Genomic DNA, 21,319 nt, shown 5'->3' with positions numbered 1-21,319 from the left:
GAATTGACATATATAAAATACATAACGAATGGGAACCTACAGGATAGCTCAGAGAAGTCTAGTCAATGCTCTAAATGGGAAGGAAAATACAAAAAAGGGGATATATGTATATGTTTAGCAGATTCACTTTACTGTATAGTGGAGACTGACACAACGCTATGAAACAATTATGTGGTGATGGTCAAGTCACTTAGTTGTGGTCGATATTTTGTGACCGTATGGACGTAGCCCACCAGGCTCCTCTGTTCATGGGATTATCCCAGCAAGAAGACTGGAATGGGTTGCCATTTCCTCCTCCTATAGTTGATTCATTTTAGTGGAGACTAGCAGCCATGAAATTAAAAGATGCTTACTCCTTGGAAGGAAAGTTATGACCAACCTAGATAGCATATTCAAAAGCAGAGACATTACTTCGCCAACAAAGGTCTGTCTAGTCAAGGCTATGGTTTTTCCAATGGTCATGTATCGATGTGAGAGTTCGACTATGAAGGAAGCTGAGCACCGAAGAATTGATGCTTTTGAATTGTGGTGTTGGAGAAGACTCTTGAGAGTCCCTTGGACTGCAAGGAGATCCAACCAGTCCATCCTAAAGGAAATCTGTCCTGGGTATTCATTGGAAGGACTGATGCTAAAGCTGAAACTCCAGTACTTTGGCCACCTCATGCGAAGAGTTGACTCATTGGAAAAGACTCTGATGCTGGGAGGGATTTGGGGCAGGAGGAGAAGGGGACAACAGAGGATGAGATGGCTCGGTGGTATCACAGACTTGATGGACGTGAGTTTGAGTGAACTCCAGGAATTGGTGATGGACAGGGAGGCCTGGCGTGCTGCAATTCATGGGGTCTCAAAGAGTCGGACACGACTAAGTGAATGAACTGAACTGAACTGTACACAATATTATTAAAAAAATCACAGTCTGGTAAAAATTAATTTTAAAAAATCTAAGCCATTTCAGATATGTGTTGATCTCAAATACAAAAGACTTTGTGCTAGCAAAAAAAAAAAGGATGCATAAATGAATGAATGATGAGACAATAAATGTGAACAGTCAAAATCAAAAAGGACGACCCAAAAAATTCGTTGCAAAGCAGATTAAAATGAGACCTATGGTCATTCAAAGAACAGAAGATCAGATTTACAAGGAGGTGGAACAGCAACAACATGAACTAGATCTGAAACAGCCCCAAAGAAGGTGTTTGGATACTCTATCACAAATGGCTTACTTCCTCTAAGCATTGTAGAAGTCCTTCCTGCTTGACTCAGAAAATAAATTTGCTAAGTCAGCAACTTGTTAAATAGAGTCTGTGTCTGGTTTTACCCACATATTTTTATTTTTATTTCTGGCTGTGCTGGGTCTTTGTTACTGTGTGGGCTTTTCTCTGGTTGTGGAGAGTGGGGGCTACTCTCTAGCTGTGGTGCTTGGACTTCCCATTGCAGAGACTTCCCTTGTGAAACGTGGGCTTTAGAGCACACGGGCTTCAGTAGTTGTGGCTCCTGGGCTCTACAGCACAGGCTCAATAGCTGTGGCAAGCAGGCTTAGTTGTTCCATGGCATGTGGGATCTTCCCAGATCAGGGATCAAACCTGTGCCTTCTGCACTGGCAGGAGGATTTTTTCCCACTGAGCTACCAGGGAAGTCCCACAAAAGGTTTTTTTAAATATAAATTATTTATTTTAATTGGAGGCTAATTACTCCTCAATATTGTATTGGTTTTGCCATACATCAACATGAATCTGCCACGGATGTACACGTGTTCCCTATCGTGAACCCCCTTCCCACCTCCTTCCCCATACCATCCCTCTGGGTCATCCCAGTGCACCAGCCCCGAGCACCCTGTATCATGCATCGAACGTGGACTGGCGATTCATTTCACATATGATAATATACATGTTTCAATGCCATCCTCCCAAATCATCCCCCTCTCTCCCTCTCCACAGAGTCCAAAAGACTGTTCTATACATCTGTATCTCTTTTGCTGTCTCGCATACAGGGTTATCGCCACATGTGGTTTTAAAGAAAACTATCATGAAACTGATATTTGAAGCTTCAGGAAAGGGAGCCACCGCGAACAATATATTTACTGGGGAAAAGATGGAGATAGATATCCATTGACATCCAAGCTCCCTGAAACTGGGGGATAAAGGAAGTGTTGAGATGCAGACATGGAGGAGGCTAAGGGGCACAAAGGGGCTCCTGAGGACCAGTGCGAAGTCCAAAAGCCCCAGAATCCTGGAGCCCCTCTGAAGGCCCCACCAATGCACGTGAGACAACTGCAGCAAGGTTTACAATAAATCCGCATAACCAACCTTCAGCAAAACAGTAACTTGCTTAAATTCACTGTTTGCTGCCAGGGTAATACCAGGTTGGGCTGCAGAAGTTTTTCTCAACAGATAACCAAGTCAAAGAGACCGGAGGGGGAATTAATAGGAGCAATAAAGATTATTTCAGATAGACTACGTTTTGAAGAGGAGAGCAATTAACATGAGCCTTAAAATGATTATTTTCTTTTGAAAATGGGTATATAAATGAGCAACTATCCCCACAAGAGACTAGTAAGCAGCTATTAAAATCATGTTTTCAAAATAGTTGATATGGAGACTTAGGATAAAATAGAGAAGTGGAAAACAGCCACCTCAAAAACTGTTTACACAGAAATAAAATCCTGCTTGATTCTTTTCTGCTTGATGCTATGTGCGAAGTATATGACCACACAGCATTTGTAACATAAAGCAGGCAAAATCAGGGTAATATCACGTTATCATTTTACAGGGGAAAGTAGAGTTCAGTTCAGTCACTCAGTTGTGTCCAACTCTTTGCGATCCCATGAACTGCAGCACGCAAGGCCTCCATGTCCATCACCAACTCCCAGAGTCCACCCAAACCCATGTCCATTGAGTCGATGATGCCACCCAACCATCTCATCCTCTATCGTCCCCTACTCCTCCTGCCCTCAATCTTTCCCAGCATCAGGGTCTTTTCACATGAGTCAGTTCTTCTCATTAGGTGGCCAAAGTATTGGAGTTTCAGCTTCAACGTCAGTCCTTCCAATGAATATTCACGACTGATCTCCTTTAGGATGGACTGGTTGGATCTCCTTGCAGTCCAGGGGACTCTCAAGAGTCTTCTCCAACATCATAGTTCAAAAGCATCAATTCTTTGGCGCTCAGCTTTCTTCACAGTCCAACTCTCACATCCATACATGACTACTGGAAAACCATAGCCTTGTCCAAACAGATCTTTGTTGGCAAAGTAATGTCTCTGATTTTTAATGTGCTGTCTAGGTTGGTCATAACTTTCCTTCCAAGGAGTAAGGATCTTTTAATTTCATTGCTGCAATCACCATCTGCAGTGATTTTGGAGCCCAGAAAAATAAAGTTAGCCACTGTTTCCACTGTTTCCCCATCTATCTGCCATGAAGTGATGGGACCAGATGCCATGATCTTAGTTTTCTGAATGTTGAGCTTTAAGCCAACTCTTTCACTCTCCTCTTTCACTTTCATCAAGAGGCTCTTTAGTTCTTCACTTTCTGCCATAAGGGTGGTGTCATCTGCATACCTGAGGTTATTGATATTTCTCCTGGCAATCTTAATTCCAGCTTGTGCTTCCTCCAGCCCAGTGTTTCTCATGATATACTCTGCATATAAGTTAAATCAGCAGTATGACGATATACGGACAACTAACCAATCTGATCGAATGGACCACAGCCTTGTCTAACTCAATGAAACTAAGCCATGCCATGTGGGACCACCGAAGACGGACGGGTCATGGTGGAGAGGTCTGACAGAGTGTGGTCCACTGGAGAAGGGAGTGGCAAATCACTTAGTATTCTTGCCGAGAGAACCCTATGAACAGGGGAAGGTGATAGTCCTCCAATACAGTGTTGGGAAGGTAGCTCCCAACTGGTAACACAGAGTCCAGCTAAAGACATATAACTTAAAATAAAAATGATGATCAGATTATATACTGCTGTTTCTAAAATGTTTAAGGTAATTGAAATGCCTATTTTGATTCTGAAAGGAGCATATTAGCTAGTGGTTACCAGTGGGGAGAGGGAAGAGGGAACGGCAATATGGGGATAGGAGAATAAGAGGTACAAGCTGTCATGTATAAAATGAGCTGCAAGGATATATTATTCTACAGGGCTTCCCTGCGGGCTCAGACAGTAAAGAATCTGCCTATAGTGCAGGAGACCTGGGTTTGATCTCTGAGTCGGGAAGATCCTCCGTAGAAGGGAATGGCAACCCACTGCAGTATTCTGGCCTGGAGAATCCCATGGACAGAGGAACCTGGCGGGCTACAGTCCATGGTGTCATAGAGAGTCGGACACGACTGAACAACTAAGTACAGCACATATATTGTACAGCACACAGGGAATGTAGCCATATTTTATAACAACTATAAATGGAGTATAACTTTTAAAAGTTGTGAATCATTATATTGTACACCTAGAACAAATAATAATGCACAGTAACTATACTTCAATTAAATTTTTTTTATCAGAAAGAAAATCAAAATCAGAAAGAAAATAAAATAAAATTGATGGTTCTAGTTCCAAGGCATTTAAAACTCACAAAACCAAATTTTAAATGGAATGATCATCATTCTTTGTCAAATATTAATATACCTGATAGTGACAAACCATGTTGATGTTCTGTGTATAGTCCCAAAAAGATAATATTTCAAAATAAGTTCAAAAACATGCAGCATGTTTAAGAAACACCACTTTGGAACTACACTGTCTGGTGGGTGTTTGTTATTCCTAAAGTGTGTTTAAAGAACTACACAGTTCAACTTTCAACAGTGAGTAAGTAAAATATATGAGGTAATGTGTCAGTCTCAACATTAACAATCCCAACATCTACTTTCAGCTACCTAACAATTCCAATCATCAGGAATTAGCAGACCACCTAACGCACTAAAGGGAAGGATGTGAGAAACTATTGGAAGAACCATCTGTGGACTTCCATAAGAAGCAGTGCATTGTAAAAAAAAATGTAAAAATGGTGATCAGAAAGAGATATTGAGCTGTTATCCCACATGAACATCAGTCCAATCCTCAAAAAGAGCTGGACATGACTGAATGTAAGCTCAGTCATGTTGCTATCCATTTTCCACCATCAGAATCCAAACCCTTACTTTGCCTCAGCTGAGTTTTTGCCAGCAGTCTCACTGGATTCCTTTCTGCAAACATTCCTAATATAGTTGCCTTAAATGGTATGGACCTAACAGAAGCAGAAGATATTAAGAAGAGGAGGCAAGAATACAGAGAAGAACTATACAAAAAAGATCTTCATGACCCAGATAATCACGATGGTGTCATCACTCACCTACAGCCAGACGTCCTGGAATGTGAAGTCAAGTGGGCCTTAGGAAGCATCGCTACAAACAAAGCTAGTGGAGGTGATGGAATTCCAGTTGAGCTATTTCAAATCCTAAAAGAGGATGCTGTGAAAGTGCTGCACTCAACATGCCAGCAAATTTGGAAGACTCAGCAGTGGCCACAGGACTGGAAAAGGTCAGTTTTCATTCCAATCCCAAAGAAAGGCAATGCCAAAGAATGCTCAAACTACCACACAATTGCACTCACCTCACATGCTAGCAAAGTAATGCTCAAAATTCTCCAAGCCAGGCTTCAACAGTACCGTGAACTTTTAGATGTTCAAGCTGGTTTTAGAAAAGGCAAAGGACTCAGAGATCAAATTGCCAATGTCCGCTTGATCATCAAAAAAGCAAGAGAGCTTCAGAAATACATCTATTTCTGGTTTATTGACTATGCAAAAGCCTTTGACTGTGTGGATCACAATAAACTCTGGAAAATTCTTCAGGAGATGGGAATACCAGACCACCTGGCCTGCCTCTTGAGAAATCTGTATGCAGGTCAGGAAGCAACAGTTAAAACTGGACATGGAACAACTAACTGCTTCCAATAGGAAAAGGAGTACCTCAAGGCTGTATATTGCCATCCTGCTTATTTAACTTCTATGCAGAGTACATCATGACAAATGCTGGCCTGGTAGAAGCACAAGCTGGAATAGATTGCCAGGAGAGATATCAATAACCTCAGATATGCAGATGACACCACCCTTATGGCAGAAAGTGAAGAACAACTAAAAAGTCTCTTGATGAAAGTGAAAGAGGAGAGTGAAAATGTTGGCTTAAAGCTCAATTCAGAAAACTAAGATCATGGCATCTGGTCCCATCACTTCAGGGCAAATAGATGGGGAAACAGTGGCAGACTTTATTTTGTGGGGTTCCAAAATCACTGCAGATGGTGACTGCAGCCATGAAATTAAGAGAGGCTTACTCTTTGGAAATGTATGACCAAACTAGATAGCATATTCAAAAGCAGAGACATTACTTTGCCAACAAAGGTCCGTCTAGTCAAGGCTACGGTTTTTCCAGTAGTCATGTATGGATGTGAGAGTTGGACTAATGAAAGCTTAGCACCAAAGAATTGATGCTTTTGAACTGTGGTGTTGGAGAAGACTCTTGAGAGTGCCTTGGACTGCAAGGAGATCCAACCAGTCCATTCTAAAGGAGATCAGTCCTGGGTGTTCATTGGAAGGACTGATGTTGAAGCTGAAACTCCAGTAGTTTAGCCACCTGATGCTAAGAACTGATGCATTTGAAAAGAACCTGATGTTGGGAAAGATGAGGGTTGGAGGAGTGGGGATGACAGAGGATGAGGTGATTGGATGGCATCACCGACTCAATGGACATGAGTGAGTAAACTCCAGGAGACGGTGATGGACAGGGAGGCCTTGCGTGTAGCGATGTGTGGTTTCACAAAGAGTCAACTGAGCATGACTGGACATGACTGAGCAACTGAACTGAGCTGAAACTGAATGCTCTGCTAGAGTTAGTCCTCCCTTACCAGTCCACAAGAGTATTTCTTTTTCTGCTGTCTCCCGATGCCATTTTATGTCATTTCTTGAATTTACTACTAATAACATACTGCACACATTACATGACCTTGTCAAAGACATGATTACAGTGGGTCATTCTTTCGCCGCTCACTGTTTACAGGATTCGTGGCATGTGTGCTGTGTGTGTCTGCAGTGGACCCATGAATGTTTCTGGTTTGACACTATCATGTGGGCTTAACACTGAAATCACTTTGAAAAGTAGATTATTTAACTGGACCCAGAAGTTAGTAATTGCTTCTAAGCACTTAGCCTAATTTTCCTCTCTTGGTCTCTGTCCTTCTGAAAACCCATTGCTTCCCTTTTTCTCAGTGTTTCCACTAGCTAACAATCCAAGAGCTATGCTAAGTCTTCTGTGAGGCTTTACTTTAAATCCGGAGGACCCTGCTGAAATCCCACCTACAAAAGACCTTCTTCTTTTCTGCTTTCAACCTGCTCTTTCTAAGTCATCTTCTTCCCCATAGAAGAGTAATCAGAGAGAGAGTGAATGCCACCTGATCATCCTTATCTCAGGACCCTGGTGGATTATACTTAATTGGGCACATATGATGCATTGGGCTCTCAGTCAAGCAATTTTACACACATTTTCTTATTTAATCCTTAGAGAAACACTGTGAGATAGGTGTAATGAGCCGCATTTTAAAATTAAGATGACAATGACCTTTTGGAGAACTCAGGGTTCAATCTACTCAGGTCAGCACCTGGGACAGGGCCAAGCTCAGGGCTGAGTCCAGCCAGGTTTGACCGTAAGCCCCTCTCACCACTGCACTACTGGATCCCTTATACCTGGCCTACCATTTCATGCTCACATTCGTCATTTATGTGTTTTTCTAGAATGCTTTAATTTCTTTAATCTACAGTATTATTCTCGTGCAACATTCCAGAAGCAAGAGTTCCTCTAAAGGAGAGAGACTTTGTCTATTTTGCTTCCATTTTTTGGTCTTTGTCAGTTTCCCTGCAGTAGTCAGTCCCATTAAGTAGAGCTGCATCATAACAGTGACTCCAGAGAAAAACTGTTTTAAAACATCAACAAACCTCGTGGTGGTGTAGAAACAGCAGGCCCAATATTGCGTGACTTTGTACTTGGAATGGCCCTGGTCGAAGAAAACTCAGCTGTACAAAAGAGAAGTTGAGAAAGGGTAAAGTTGAGGGAATGAGCGGACCAGAGAGCACATCACAAAAGACAAATTCATCCCACATCTCTCCCAGTGGGAGCTCCAGAATTTTCATGTGGCACGGCCTTACAGGGAAGAAGGTGAGCCTTGATTTCCCCATCTGTAAAATGATAATACTTACTTCAAAATGTCGTTGAGAGGACTAAGTTAGTTTAATATATAATTTGTGTGCCTTCACACACACACACATCAGTTAGTATAGTGTGTAGTTAGTCACTCAGTTGTGTCCGACTCTTTGTGACTCGTGGAATGTAGCGCATGAGGCTCTTCTGTCCATGGGATTTTCCAGGCAAGATTACTGGAGTGAGTTGCCATTTCCTTGTCCAGGGAATCTTCTCAACCCAGGGTCTGAATTTGCATCTCCTGCACTGCAGGCGGATTCTTGACCACTGAGCCACCAGGGAAGTCCCCAGTTAGTATAGTACAGGCATGTACATTCAAACCGGCTATTATTATTGTCCTTATAAATGGGGACTTGAAGCTCCTTTTGCATAGCATTTTACATAACTTTATAAATTGTCCATGTAAACAAAGATGAAGACTCATGACAATTATACAAAGACTAATGTTCTGCTCCATGCCCCCCTGCCTCCATCTCTCAGATACAACCCTACTTCCCCAGTAAAAATGAAGACAAAGACACCATTAAATTTAGTTTTCTTCTAGCTAGAGAGTGGGTGAGGCAATACAAAAATCCTCCATCATCCCACCACCCAATAATAGACATTTAATCATCTTGGTATATAGCTATCTGAACTTTTAGCTATTGTGTCTAAATATGGAATAATTGTGTTTAAATATATATAAATATGTAAATAGCATTTTAAAATATATGTATTCTCTGAGCATATGCCCAATATTTTGAATCCGCCTCTATTAAAAGATTTTTAATTGCTGCATACTGTGCCATTGTATGAATATTGTACTTTATCAGTCTCTGAGCATTTATGGTGTTTTTACTCTTATGACATTCAACACCATTCTCTGATAAACATTAGTGCACTAAACTTTGTGATGTATCTCTGCTCATTCTTTTAGGACATTGTAGTAAAGGAACTAGTACTCAAGTGTGATGCTGTAGGGGTGGAACGACCTCACTTCTCAGGACAGCATCACCTTGGCTCCTCAGCTAAATGTGACTGGATTCCTGGAGAATCCATAAAGAACTGAAAGTGTCGTTGGCACTTCTGCTCAGTCTATCTAAGGACAGATTTCCAAGGCTTTCCTCTTTCTACCAGCTGCCAGCTACTCAGTTCACCCTCAAATATTTCAGACAAGATTCATTGCCCCTAAACGAAAATATCTTCTCCCCTCTTATAAACCCTATTTCCACCTTGTTCCTTGACTTGTCCTACTACCTGATTCATTGTTATGGTTGTTGTGTTGCTCAGTTGTGTTCAACTCTTCTGCAGCCCCATGGACTCTAGCCTGCCAGGCTCCTCTGCCCATGGAATTTCCCAAGTAAGAATACTGGAGTGGGTTGCCATTTCCTTCTCCAGGGAATCTTCTCAACCCAGGGTCTGAAATTGCATCTCCTGATTGCAGGCGGATTCTTGACCACTGAGCCACCTGCGAAGCCCCGCCTAATTCATTACATGTATATAAACAATTGTCACACAAATTAGGTATATGGTGTGACAAATGACTAGTATCTCTAAGTTATCCTTCATCATTCAGATGCAAAGCTGTAAAATCTAATTTAAGGACAAGTGCTTTTCTCAATTGAAATATAGTTGATTTATTATAATTCAAAAATAATTCAGTTATACACACACACACACATATATGTAATTTTCAGGTTCTTTTCCATTACAGTTGTTACTCAATATTGCATATAGTCTCCTGTGCTATACGACAGGTCCTTGTTGTTTATGTATTTTACATATAGTATTGCATCTGCTAAGACCAAGCTTTTTTAAACAGTAGCTGGATTATAGGAATTTGAGGTTCAGCAACTATTGAGATTAAAATTATGGAAAGAAAGATTTTCTTTAGGAATCAATGAAAGTATGTAAAAATAAAGAATAGCCAATGAACAAAAATGATCTCTCTAGTTCAGTGCAATTCATTCACATTTAGGGCACACATGTATAACCCCTGTGGATACCAGTGAGCTTTTCTGAAACAAGCTTCCCTGGGCTCCTAGATCCCAAGCCTGGCACATTTTGGATCTCTTCCACACTAGAACAGGGCTCCGTACATAGCGGATATTCAGTGAAATACTAGCTGTTGTAAATGTTTGGCCAATTTCCTTTCTTTTTTAAAAAGACCTTCTCATTTTCTTGAGATATAGTTGACATACAGCAACGAATTGCTTGACCAGGTTCTTATGGAGAGACGGGGAGGTGAGTGTCTGGATCGTGCCGAAAATGAATGTACTGATGAATGAAACAAGCCACATGCAAAGGGGCATGCACACAATGAGTGTAAGAATAGTGGAAACCTGCCTCCACAGCAGACTGACACAATATTTTTGATGTTTCAATAACAAGCACACAGTTTTACAACTAGAAGAAAAAAAAAATCCCAAAGTGAAAAACAAAAAAATAAAACCACACCAAATTTAAAGTTTTTAAGAAGTGCATGCGTGCTAAGTCACTTCAGTTGTGTCCGACTGTTTGCGACCCTACGGACTGCAGCCCATCAGGCTTCTCCATCCATGAGATCTTCAGGCAAGAATACTGGAATGGCTTGCCATTTCCTCCTCCAGGGGATCTTCCTGACCCAGGAATCGACCTGCATCTCTGGTCTCTTGCATTGGCAGGCGAGTTCTTTGCCACTAGTGCCACCTGGGTAGCTAAAAGTGTACCTGAAGCCATCTAGAGTTTTCACTGAGTGCAAAGATTGCGTTACCCCAGGCTTTCTGTCTGTCTGAGTCTGGAGTTTCAGTGGTTAGTTAGGGAGGTGTGCTCAGTCTATGGGTCGGTGCCCCTCCTCTTTATGAACACCTACAAGACCCTGCCTGCCCCAGCCCCTGCCTGCCTCCCCATCAGTGCTTGCAGCTTCACTCTCCTTTGGGGTCCAGGCATCTGGACAGCTCTTGGTTCCTCAGATGCAGCATACTCTTCTCCAAGCCCACGCTTTGTACCTCGTCTTCTCTTTGCCTGAAATATCCTCCCGTGGTCCCCTTCTTGGCTGGCTATCCACTTCTCAGGTCCCAGTTCAAGGCCATTTTTATTAGGAGGTCTTCTCTGACCTCCTCTGACCTCTACTTCGGTTTAGGCTAAAAACTCCACAAGATCCCAGTGCTTGGCATAGTGTGTTAAAGCTAAATGAAATCTTATGGTTGACTGTTTAGAATCCAGGTGTGTTTCATAGGCCTTAATGCTGTGGAGGAAAAAAATTGCCCGCCGTATCAGTGAACAAAGGATGTTGCAGACACCACGTTTTCAGCCATTGCTGCCACCACAGACTGTAGACCCTAAGGGGATTCAGGGTGCAGAGAAGCAGGCTACTGGCTCTAGATGGTTAAGGTGTATATCAAAGGAATGACTGTAGTTAAGCCCGGACTCTTGTATCTTCCCATAGAGGGAAAAGTGCTAAATTTATTAACTTGAGATGTCTGGCTTTCTTTAATTAAAAGTAATCTTCTGACTTTCTGACTACTTGACTTCTGCCTAAGGTACTTCATTATTCTGATATCATAGACATTAGCATTTCTGAGACAGTAATATTCATAACAAACACATTGTGTATTAACTATAGTCTAGACATTTTCTCTTCAAAACAATTACCTGAGAGTATATAATCACGTATTATTATGTGCAGAGGAATTAAACAATCATCAGAAACATTGCCGAACTTGCCTAAGATCATTAAGCTGATAAATGGTGGAGGTGAAGTTTGAATTCCCACCTATTTGACTGCAGAACTGTCTGCCAAGCTCTGTCATAATCTATGTAAAATAAAAAGGTTGAGAGTACCAAATGTCATTGAAAGATGAAATTCTCACCAAATGATGCAACTAACTCTCAAGTAAGCCTTCCCTTCTAGCAAATCAGGGCTAACTGAAAAAGATGCAAAAATAATAATTTATGTTGTGCAGAAGCAGAGGATGTGAAGGTTATTCCCTTAACATACAGGAGTAGAATGACCTCCAGTGTCAGATCCAGCTTATGGAAGGACAGGTATTTCTGGTTGGTAACAATTTATAACCTGAAATCTCATTTTTTTTTCCTGCTAAGCATCTTTCCGTCCTGTTACTCTTGCTTACCATGAATCTTCAGAACTAAAGAAGCTTTCACATACTTTAGATGTGCCAGCTTTATTTTAAGATATTGGCATTTGAGTAGCTAAACTCCCTATACACATTAGATGTGGGATTAAGGAAGTTAGACTGGATGAGAAAAATTCTAATTAAAAAAGGAAAACATTATCCCAAACTTCTCACAGCACTGATACTTCTCATGCCTGGCTGGACAATAATGAATGGGAAAACACAAACTAGATCAGTATGCTCACTCTTGATGCTGTGTATTAGAAGCATCTGTGTACTCAGACATTGGAGTCTAAGGCACTGCCTGCAGCAAGAATATTGCTCCAGACTAGATAAACATGTAGAAACTTCAGTTTCCTATCGTTAGGATCTTTTCTTCCATTTTCAAAGGTCCTAACATCAGTAGTCCCCAATCTTACGGGCACCAGGGACCAGTTTCACGGAAGACAATTTTCCCATGGCCAAGGGTCGGGAGAAGAGGGTTTTGGGATGAATCACCCACGTTACATTTTGTGCACGTTGTTTCTATTGTGACTACACTGAGATTAACCTCTCCTAATGATAGTCTCCGTTTGCACCGCAGATCGTCAGGCGTTAGGTTCTCATAAGGAGCACACACCTGGTACCTTCCATGTGCAGATCACAGCAGGGTCCATGCTCCTGTGAGAATCTAAAGCTGCTGCTGATCTGACAGGAGGTGGAGCTCAGGTGGCGATGTGAGCGATTGGGGTGGCTGTACATACAGATGATGCTGTGCTCACTCCTGCTATGTGGCCCCGTTCCTGACAAGGGTTGGGGACCCTTGTCTTACATCACCTTTATCTTGTGTTGAGTAGATTTATAAAGCAATTGGATATTAGCCTGATTTGCTTGAGAAGAGTTGGATATGACTTAGTGACTGAGCGACTTAGCGACTGAGACTGTGTCTCCTGGTCAGACACATGCCATTGCCATGGCCCACCTTCCCAGTTGCCTTCAACAGGTGCACGATGTTCACCTTCTGTGCTCTGGATTTATTTTCTTTCCTTTTGACTTTTAAATATCATCATGACTGAGAAATAAGTAGCAATATCAAAGGGAGAGCCCTAGAGAAAAAGATCACTTAGCCAGATAAAAGTGAGCAAAAGGTTACCATCACAGTCATAAAATTAGGGTTCATTCAGGGCAGTGCAGTTCAGTCCCTCAATCATGTCCAACTCTTTGCAACCCCATGAATTGCAGCACACCAGGCCTCCCTGTCCATCACCAACTCCCGGAGTTCACCCAAACCCACGTCCATCGAGTTGGTGATGCCATCCAGCCATCTCATCCTCTGTCGTCCCCTTCTCCTCCTGCCCGCAATCCCTCCCAGCATCAGAGTCTTTTCCAATGAGTCAACTCTTTGCATGAGATGGCCAAAGTACTGGAGTTTCAGCTTTAGCATCAGTCCTTCCAAAGAACACCCAGGACTGATCTACTTCAGAATGCACTGGTTGGATCTCCTTGCAGTCCAAGGGACTCTCAAGAGTCTTCTCCAACACCACAGTTCAAAAGCATCAATTCTTTGACGCTCAGCTTTCTTCACAGTCCAACTCTCACATCCATACATGACCAATGGAAAAACCATAGCCTTAACTAGACGGACCTTTGTTGGCAAAGTAATGTCTCTGCTTTTTAATATGGCATCTAGGTTGGTCATAACTTTCCTTCCAAGGAGAAAGCGTCTTTTAATTTCATGGCTGCAGTCACCATCTCAGTGATAAAAGAAGACAGACTACGAGCCTTTACTACAGGATTCACTTTAGGGAAAGCATGAGTAGAACATTAAGTGACAATGTTGCAAGAGTATGGAAGAGCCAGGACTTCCCTGACAGTTCAGTGGTTAAGACTCTTCACTTTCAATGCAGGAGGTGTGAGTTTGACCCTTGGTCTAGGAATTAGGATTCCACATGCCAAATGGTGCAACGAAAAAGAAAAAAAAAAAAAAAAAAGGAAGAAAAGAATAAGATAGGGCCAAGCTCAGAACATCAATGTGGATGATGAATAAGCAGTTTCATATGTGGATTAAATGTACAGACTCTAGAGCATGAATGCCTGGTTTCAAACTAATTTCACTAGTTATTAGCTGAGACCCTGGGCAGCAGACTTAACCACTCTCTACTTTTGTTTCATAATATATAAAATGAGGATAATAATTGTCAATCATGTAGAATTACTGGCTAGTTAAATGAATTAAGTATACACAGATATACTTATATAAAGGTTTACACAAATAGAAAAATTGGTCTTACAACTCATATGTAGGGACCCCAAATAGCCAAAATCATCTTGAAAAAGTACAGAGCTGGATGACTTACATTTCATCATTTCAAAACTTACTACAAAGCAATGGTAGTCAAAACAGTACGGTGCTGCCCTAAGGATCAATGGAATAGAATTGGGAGTCTAGAAATTAACTCCTATATCTGTGGTAACTGGCTTTCATCAAGGGTGTTAAGACCATTACGTGAGGAAAGAATAGTCTGGTCAAAATATCAAGGAAGACAAGGCTCTAGACATGCTGAGGTCGGAACTCTCCTCCTTCACTATGTACTGGAGGTTGGTGTGGTGCTTGGGAACCAAGAAAAGAATGTACAGTGTTTTGTGGCTTGGGGCTTTTAGTATTTTTGGAGTCAATTACTGTTCTGAGACTGACATGGTCAGAACATTGCCTGACTCCCAAGATGCGGTAGAAGTCTCTCCGTGAGTAAGGCTTCCTAAGATTCTATACGCTGGCACTTTCCTGCTACTCTTAGAAAGTAGAGTGTGGCAGCCAGGGACTTGTGGGTGAGTTACTGTATCATAGAAGAAACAAGTCCTACAAGAAAACAGAAAATGGGCCTTTTCCAAAGAAGACATATATATGGCCAACAGACACATGAAAAGATGTTCAACACGGCTAATCATCAGAGAAATGCAAATCAAAGCCACAGTGAGATATCACTGCACATCTGTCATGTCAGAATGACTATCAAAGAAATCTACAAAAGTTGGCGAGGATGTGGAGAAAACAGAATCCTTGTATGCTGCTGGTGAGAATGGTAATTGGTGCAGCCATAATGGAAAATACTATGAAAATTGCTCCAAAAATTAAAAGTAGAGCTACCATAGGATCCAGCAATTCCATTCCTCAGTATATGCGCAGAGAAAATGAAAACACTATCTCCCAAAAATATATGAACCGCAATGTTCATAGCAGCATTGTTTACAATAGCCAAGGTATGAAAGTAAGCGAAGAGTCCATCAACAGATGAGAGGATAGAGAAGGTATATAACACACACCCACACACACACAAACAGACACACACAGACACACACACAGACACACACACACACATAGACACAGACACACACAGACACATACACAGACACACACAGACACACAAAGACACACACACACACAGACACACACACAAATAGACACACACAGAGACACACACAGACACACACAGACAAACACAGATATTCACACACACACAGACACATACAGACACACACAGACACACAAACACACACAGAGAGACACAGACACACACAGACACACAAACACACACACACAGACACACACACAGACACATAAACACTCACACACAGACACAGAGACACACACAGACACACACACACACACACACAGACAGACAAACACACAGACACAGACACACACACAGAGACACACACAGACACACACACACAGACACACAAACACACAAAGACACACACACACACAGACACATACACTCACAGACACACACACACAGAGACACACACACATACAGAGACACACAGACACACAGACACACACAAACACACACACAGGAATATTATTCAGCTGCAAAAAAGAATGAAACTCTGCCATTTGCAACAACATGGATGGGTCTAAAAGGTGTTATACTTAGTGAAATAAGTCAGAGGAAGACAAATATTTTATATCACTTATATGTGGAATCCAAAAAACAACATAAATGACTATAACAAAACAGAAATAGATTCCCAGATACAGAGAAGAAACTAGTGGTTACCAGTAGGAAGTGGGGGGCGGGAAGGGCAAAGGAGAGGTAAGGGATTAAGAGGTATGAACTATTATGTATAAAATAAATAATCTAGAAGAATGTATTGTAGAGAACAAGGAATATAGTCAATAAATTTCATAAAACTTTTAATGCAGCATAATCAATAAAAATACTGAATCACTATGCTGCACACTTGAAACTAATATAACACTGTAAATCAATTATATTTCAACTAAGAGAAACAGAAAATGGGAAAATATTACCCTTGGGTTTTCTCATATGTCTACTGTCGATTCTTGCTCTTTTCTCTATCAGATCCCTAGAATCAGTTTCAGTATATGTCACAACCAAGTTTATTTGAGCAGTAAATAAGGACAATGAAATGACTATGCTGATATCTAGGTTTTTCTCTATTAATGTTTAGTGGCATTGCTTAATGATAGAGACAGCTTAGAAAGCACAGGTTGTATATGTTTGCTTTAACTTGAAAAATTGTAAAACTTTTCCTAATTGTGTGGTATGATTCTTTTCCAGAGAATTTAGAAAGTATTAAAAAGCATTACTTTGCCAACAAAGGTCCATCTAGTCAAGGTTATGGTTTTTCCAGTAGTATGTCTACTGGAGGTGAGAGTTGGACTGTGACGGAAGCTGAGCACCGAAGAATTGATGCTTTTGAACTGTGATGTTGGAGAAGACCCTTGAGAGTCCATTGGACTGCAAGGAGATCCAACCAGTCCATCCTAAAGGAGATCAGTCTTGGGTGTTCACTGGAAGGACTGATGCTGAAGCTGAAACTCCAATACTTTGGCCACCTCATGCGAAGAGTTGACTCACTGGAAAAGACCCTGATGCTGGGAAGGATTGGGGGCAGGAGGAGAAGGGGATGACAGAGGATGAGATGGCTGGTTGGCGTCACCGAATTGATGGATGTGAGTCTGGGTAGGCTCCAAGAGTCCTGCTACCCTTCTCTATGTTGGCCTTCTGCAGTATGTCCATCACCTTCCCTGGTTTATTTCTGGGTGCTATTTTTCACTCTTGTATTTCAATACTTGTTCTGCTGAATGCCTCTGTTCCCTCCCTCTCCCTGCCCCCACCCGCCCTGAACATGAACTCAGGAGCTCATTCGTGGCACTGTCGTGGCCTTGGGATACATCATGCATAATTACTGAAGGCACAAATGAGTGAAGGAATTCAAGCATTGGGAATCAAATCATTCAGAAAAAATTCCTTTCAGCCAGGGGAATCTTCCCGACCCAGGGATCAACCTGTCTCTCACGTCTCTTGCTTTGGCATGAGGATTCTTTACCACTAGTGCCACCAGCGTGGGTGCTAAGTCGCTTCAGTCGAGTCCGACTCTTTGCGACACTGTGGACTGTAGCTAGCCAGGCTTCTCTGTCCATGGGATTCTCCAGGCCAGAATACTGGAGTGGGCTCCCATTTGCTTCTCCAGGAAGATAACTCTGCTAGTCTTCTGTTGCCTGGAATTTCCCCCTTCTCCTTCACTTCTCAGAAGTCACCATCCTATACCCAGGTTTGCTTCCTGGGTTATAATTGTTAGCATAGCTAAATACCTCTTCACTACTGCCAGACGCTGGAATAAGGACATTACGGTAATGACTTTGTTTAGTCCTTAGGCGACTACTCGTTGACAGCAGTAGGCAGGTACCAATATTGCCTGTACTTCTCAGATAAGAACAGTGAGGCTGAGGGAGGGAAAGGAACTTGCCTTAATGCGCCCTGGTTTTCAGATGTGAAGCCAGGTTTGAAACTTTCATATCTGTGCTTTAACCATTACACACTTTATCCCCGAGTGCAGGGTCAGGCAAAAAGTTTGTTCCGATATTTCTATGACATCTTATGAACGAAGGAATTTTGTAGCCAACCGTCCAACCAGTCCATTCTCAAGGAGATCAGCCCTGGGATTTCTTTGGAAGGAATGATGCTAAAGCTGAAACTCCAGTACTTTGGCCACCTCATGTGAAGAGTTGACTCATTGGAAAAGACTCTGATGCTGCGAGGGATTGGGGGCAGGAGAAGAAGGGGACGACAGAGGATGAGATGGCTGGATGGCATCACTGACTCGATGGATGTGAGTCTGGGTGAACTCCGGGAGTTGGTGATGGACAGGGAGGCCTGGCGTGCTGCAATTCATGGGGTCGCAAAGAGTTGGACACAACTGAATGACTGAACTGAACTGAACTGAAATAGCAGAAAAAAATTACCCCAATTCCAAGAGCCAGAATTAACCTGGCAATGTTTCTTTTCAGTGTTGTTGCTTTAATTTGACTCATGTATCATAGAATATCACACAGATAGGTGCTTATTAAATACACAGATATGATGCTAATGGCTGGAAATCTATTACCCATCTCCTTTGGTTGGTAACTTACCTGGTGAGTCCAAAGTGACAGCGGTCTCTGTACGCCGTGTTGCAACAGGTTCTCTGGAAATATAACCTATAAAGACATTTGGGAAAATTATCTAAAATGTGCTTCCCCAGTAGGATCATAGATGTTATCAGTCATCATCTAAAGACCAAAGTACAAAGAAATTCATCACAAGAATGTGAAATCCAACTTCCCAATTTGAAACCAGTGCAAGTTGATTTTGAGATACTGTGCCTCCTTCCCCGTCTTAGAAATCCTTCTCCAGGGGTTTAGAGTGAGAGTGTTCATTTCTTTCTAGAAACCCAGCTTCACACTAACCTAGAGATTTAGAGATTTGGAAACTAGCCTATGGATCATCTCAGGCTGACCTTTGAGGCATCACTGAAGTTTAGACATGAAAAGGAGTTTGATGCCATCTAGTCTGTGTTTTATTTGATAGGCAGGACGAAAATGAGACCCATGCGAGTCAATCAGTTCTCCACACTTAAACTGGTCTGCAACAAAATTCTGATCATTTGGTGTTTCTGCAACGAGTATTAGCTGAGTGCCTACTACATGCCTAGCAGGCTTCCCTGGTGGCTCAGATGGTAAAGAATCTGCCTGCAATACAGGAGATGCAGGTTCGATCCCTGGGTCAGGAAGATGTCATGGAGAAGCGCAACCTACTCCAGTATTCTTGGCTGGAATATTCCATGGACAGAGGAGTCTGGTATGCTACAGTCCATGGGATCACATGGATGAAACTGAGAGTACACACATATGTAAGCCTAGCAGAGTGGGGGAGACAAAAATGAAGACACAGATTTGGCTTTTAAGAAATTTAGAGTGCTGTGTCCCTGAATCCCAGTTCAGAACTCAGTCCTGTAACAATTAAATTGAGAGAAACATTCTCTTCCTAGATTACTGAAGGAAAAGGAGAAGCCTTGCTTCTTTGCTGAGTCATTCTAACCGTGTGCCTGCAAGGCGTGTGTGGTGAGATGCACACAGATCACCAAGGCCTATGGACCCAGAGCTCTCTCCAAGTGCTGTTTAGCATCAGGACCCTATACTCAAATCAGAGCTTTGGCTTTTCCTTGAACACACTCTGCCTTCTTCTGCCTCCGAATTGTCTTCCTTCATCTCCCTTCTACCTCCACTACCCTCCCCAGATTTTGCAAGTTTGGCTTCTTCTCATTGTTCAACTTTCATCAGAAAGGTCACAAACTCAAAGAAAAAGGTCCTGCTACCCTTCTCTATGTTGGCCTTCTGCAGTATGTCCATCACCTTCCCTGGTTTATTTCTGGGTGCTATTTTTCACTCTTGTATTTCAATACTTGTTCTGCTGAATGCCTCTGTTCCCTCCCTCTCCCTGCCCCCACCCGCCCTGAACATGAACTCAGGAGCTCATTCGTGGCACTGTCGTGGCCTTGGAGTACCTCATGCGTAATTCCTGAAGGCACAAATGAGTGAAGGAATTCAGGGATTGGGAATCAAATCATTCAGAAAAAATTCCTTTCCTCCAGGGGAATCTTCCCGACCCAGGGATCAAACCCGTGTCTCTCATGTCTCTTGCTTTGGCATGAGGATTCTTTACCACTAGTGCCACCAGCGTGGGTGCTAAGTCGCTTCAGTCGAGTCCGACTCTTTGCGACACTGTGGACTGTAGCTAGCCAGGCTTCTCTGTCCATGGGATTCTCCAGGCCAGAATACTGGAGTGGGCTCCCATTTCCTCCTCCAGGAAGATAACTCTGCTAGTCTTCTGTTGCCTGGAATTTCCCCCTTCTCCTTCACTTCTCAGAAGTCACCATCCTATACCCAGGTTTGTTTCCTAGGTTATAATTGTTAGCATAGCTAAATACCTCTTCACTACTGCCAGACGCTGGAGTAAGGACATAACGGTAATGACTTTGTTTAGTCCTTAGGCGACTACTCGTTGACAGCAGTAGGCAGGTACCAATATTTCCTGTATTTCTCAGATAAGAACAGGGAGGCTGAGGGAGGGAAAGGAACTTGCTTTAATGCTCCCTGGCTTTTAGATGTGAAGCCAGGTTTGAAACTTTCATATCTGTGCTTTAACCATTACACACTTTATCCCCTAGTGCAGGGTCAGGCAAAAAGTTTGTTCCGATATTTCCATGACATCTTATGAAGGAAGGAATTTTTTAGCCAACCATCCAACCAGTCCATTCTCAAGGAGATCAGCCCTGGGATTTCTTTGGAAGGAATGATGCTAAAGCTGAAACTCCAATACTTTGGACACCTCATGTGAAGAGTTGACTCATTGGAAAAGACTCTGATGCTGGGAGGGATTGGGGGCAGGAGAAGAAGGAGATGACAGAGGATGAGATGGCTGGATGGCATCACTGACTCGATGGATGTGAGTCTGGGTGAACTCCGGGAGTTGGTGATGGACAGGGAGGCCTGGCGTGCTGCAATTCATGGGGTCGCAAAGAGTCGGTCACGACTGAGTGACTGAACTGAACTGAACTGAATATCTAAGAAATTCCTGAATCCCTCCTCCAATTCCTAGAGTGCTCAGTTGATTCTTGAGACTCTCTGTAACTCAAAGTACAACCATGTCTGAGGGGGCTAAACACATTTCAAGTAATTG

At 42.4% G+C, this 21,319-nt stretch overlaps 1 long non-coding RNA gene across 1 annotated transcript in view; it reads right to left on the bottom strand.

Annotated features, from left to right (window-relative positions):
- Positions 1-7,799: 7,799 nt before the first annotated feature.
- The window catches only part of LOC139176688 (uncharacterized), a 58,199-nt gene continuing 44,679 nt past the window's right edge, over positions 7,800-21,319 (bottom strand). Inside the window, exons 5-6 of the long non-coding RNA XR_011561091.1 lie at positions 18,733-18,798; positions 7,800-8,036 (exon numbers count right to left, since the gene is read on the bottom strand). This is a non-coding gene — a long non-coding RNA (uncharacterized lncRNA). The remainder of the gene's footprint in view (positions 8,037-18,732; positions 18,799-21,319) is intronic.

Source organism: Bos indicus, chromosome 17 (assembly GCF_029378745.1).
Source record: "Bos indicus isolate NIAB-ARS_2022 breed Sahiwal x Tharparkar chromosome 17, NIAB-ARS_B.indTharparkar_mat_pri_1.0, whole genome shotgun sequence".
NCBI lineage: Eukaryota > Metazoa > Chordata > Mammalia > Artiodactyla > Bovidae > Bos > Bos indicus.
The sequence above is the reverse complement of the archived record's forward strand: the minus strand, read 5'-3'. Positions and strand labels throughout refer to the sequence as shown.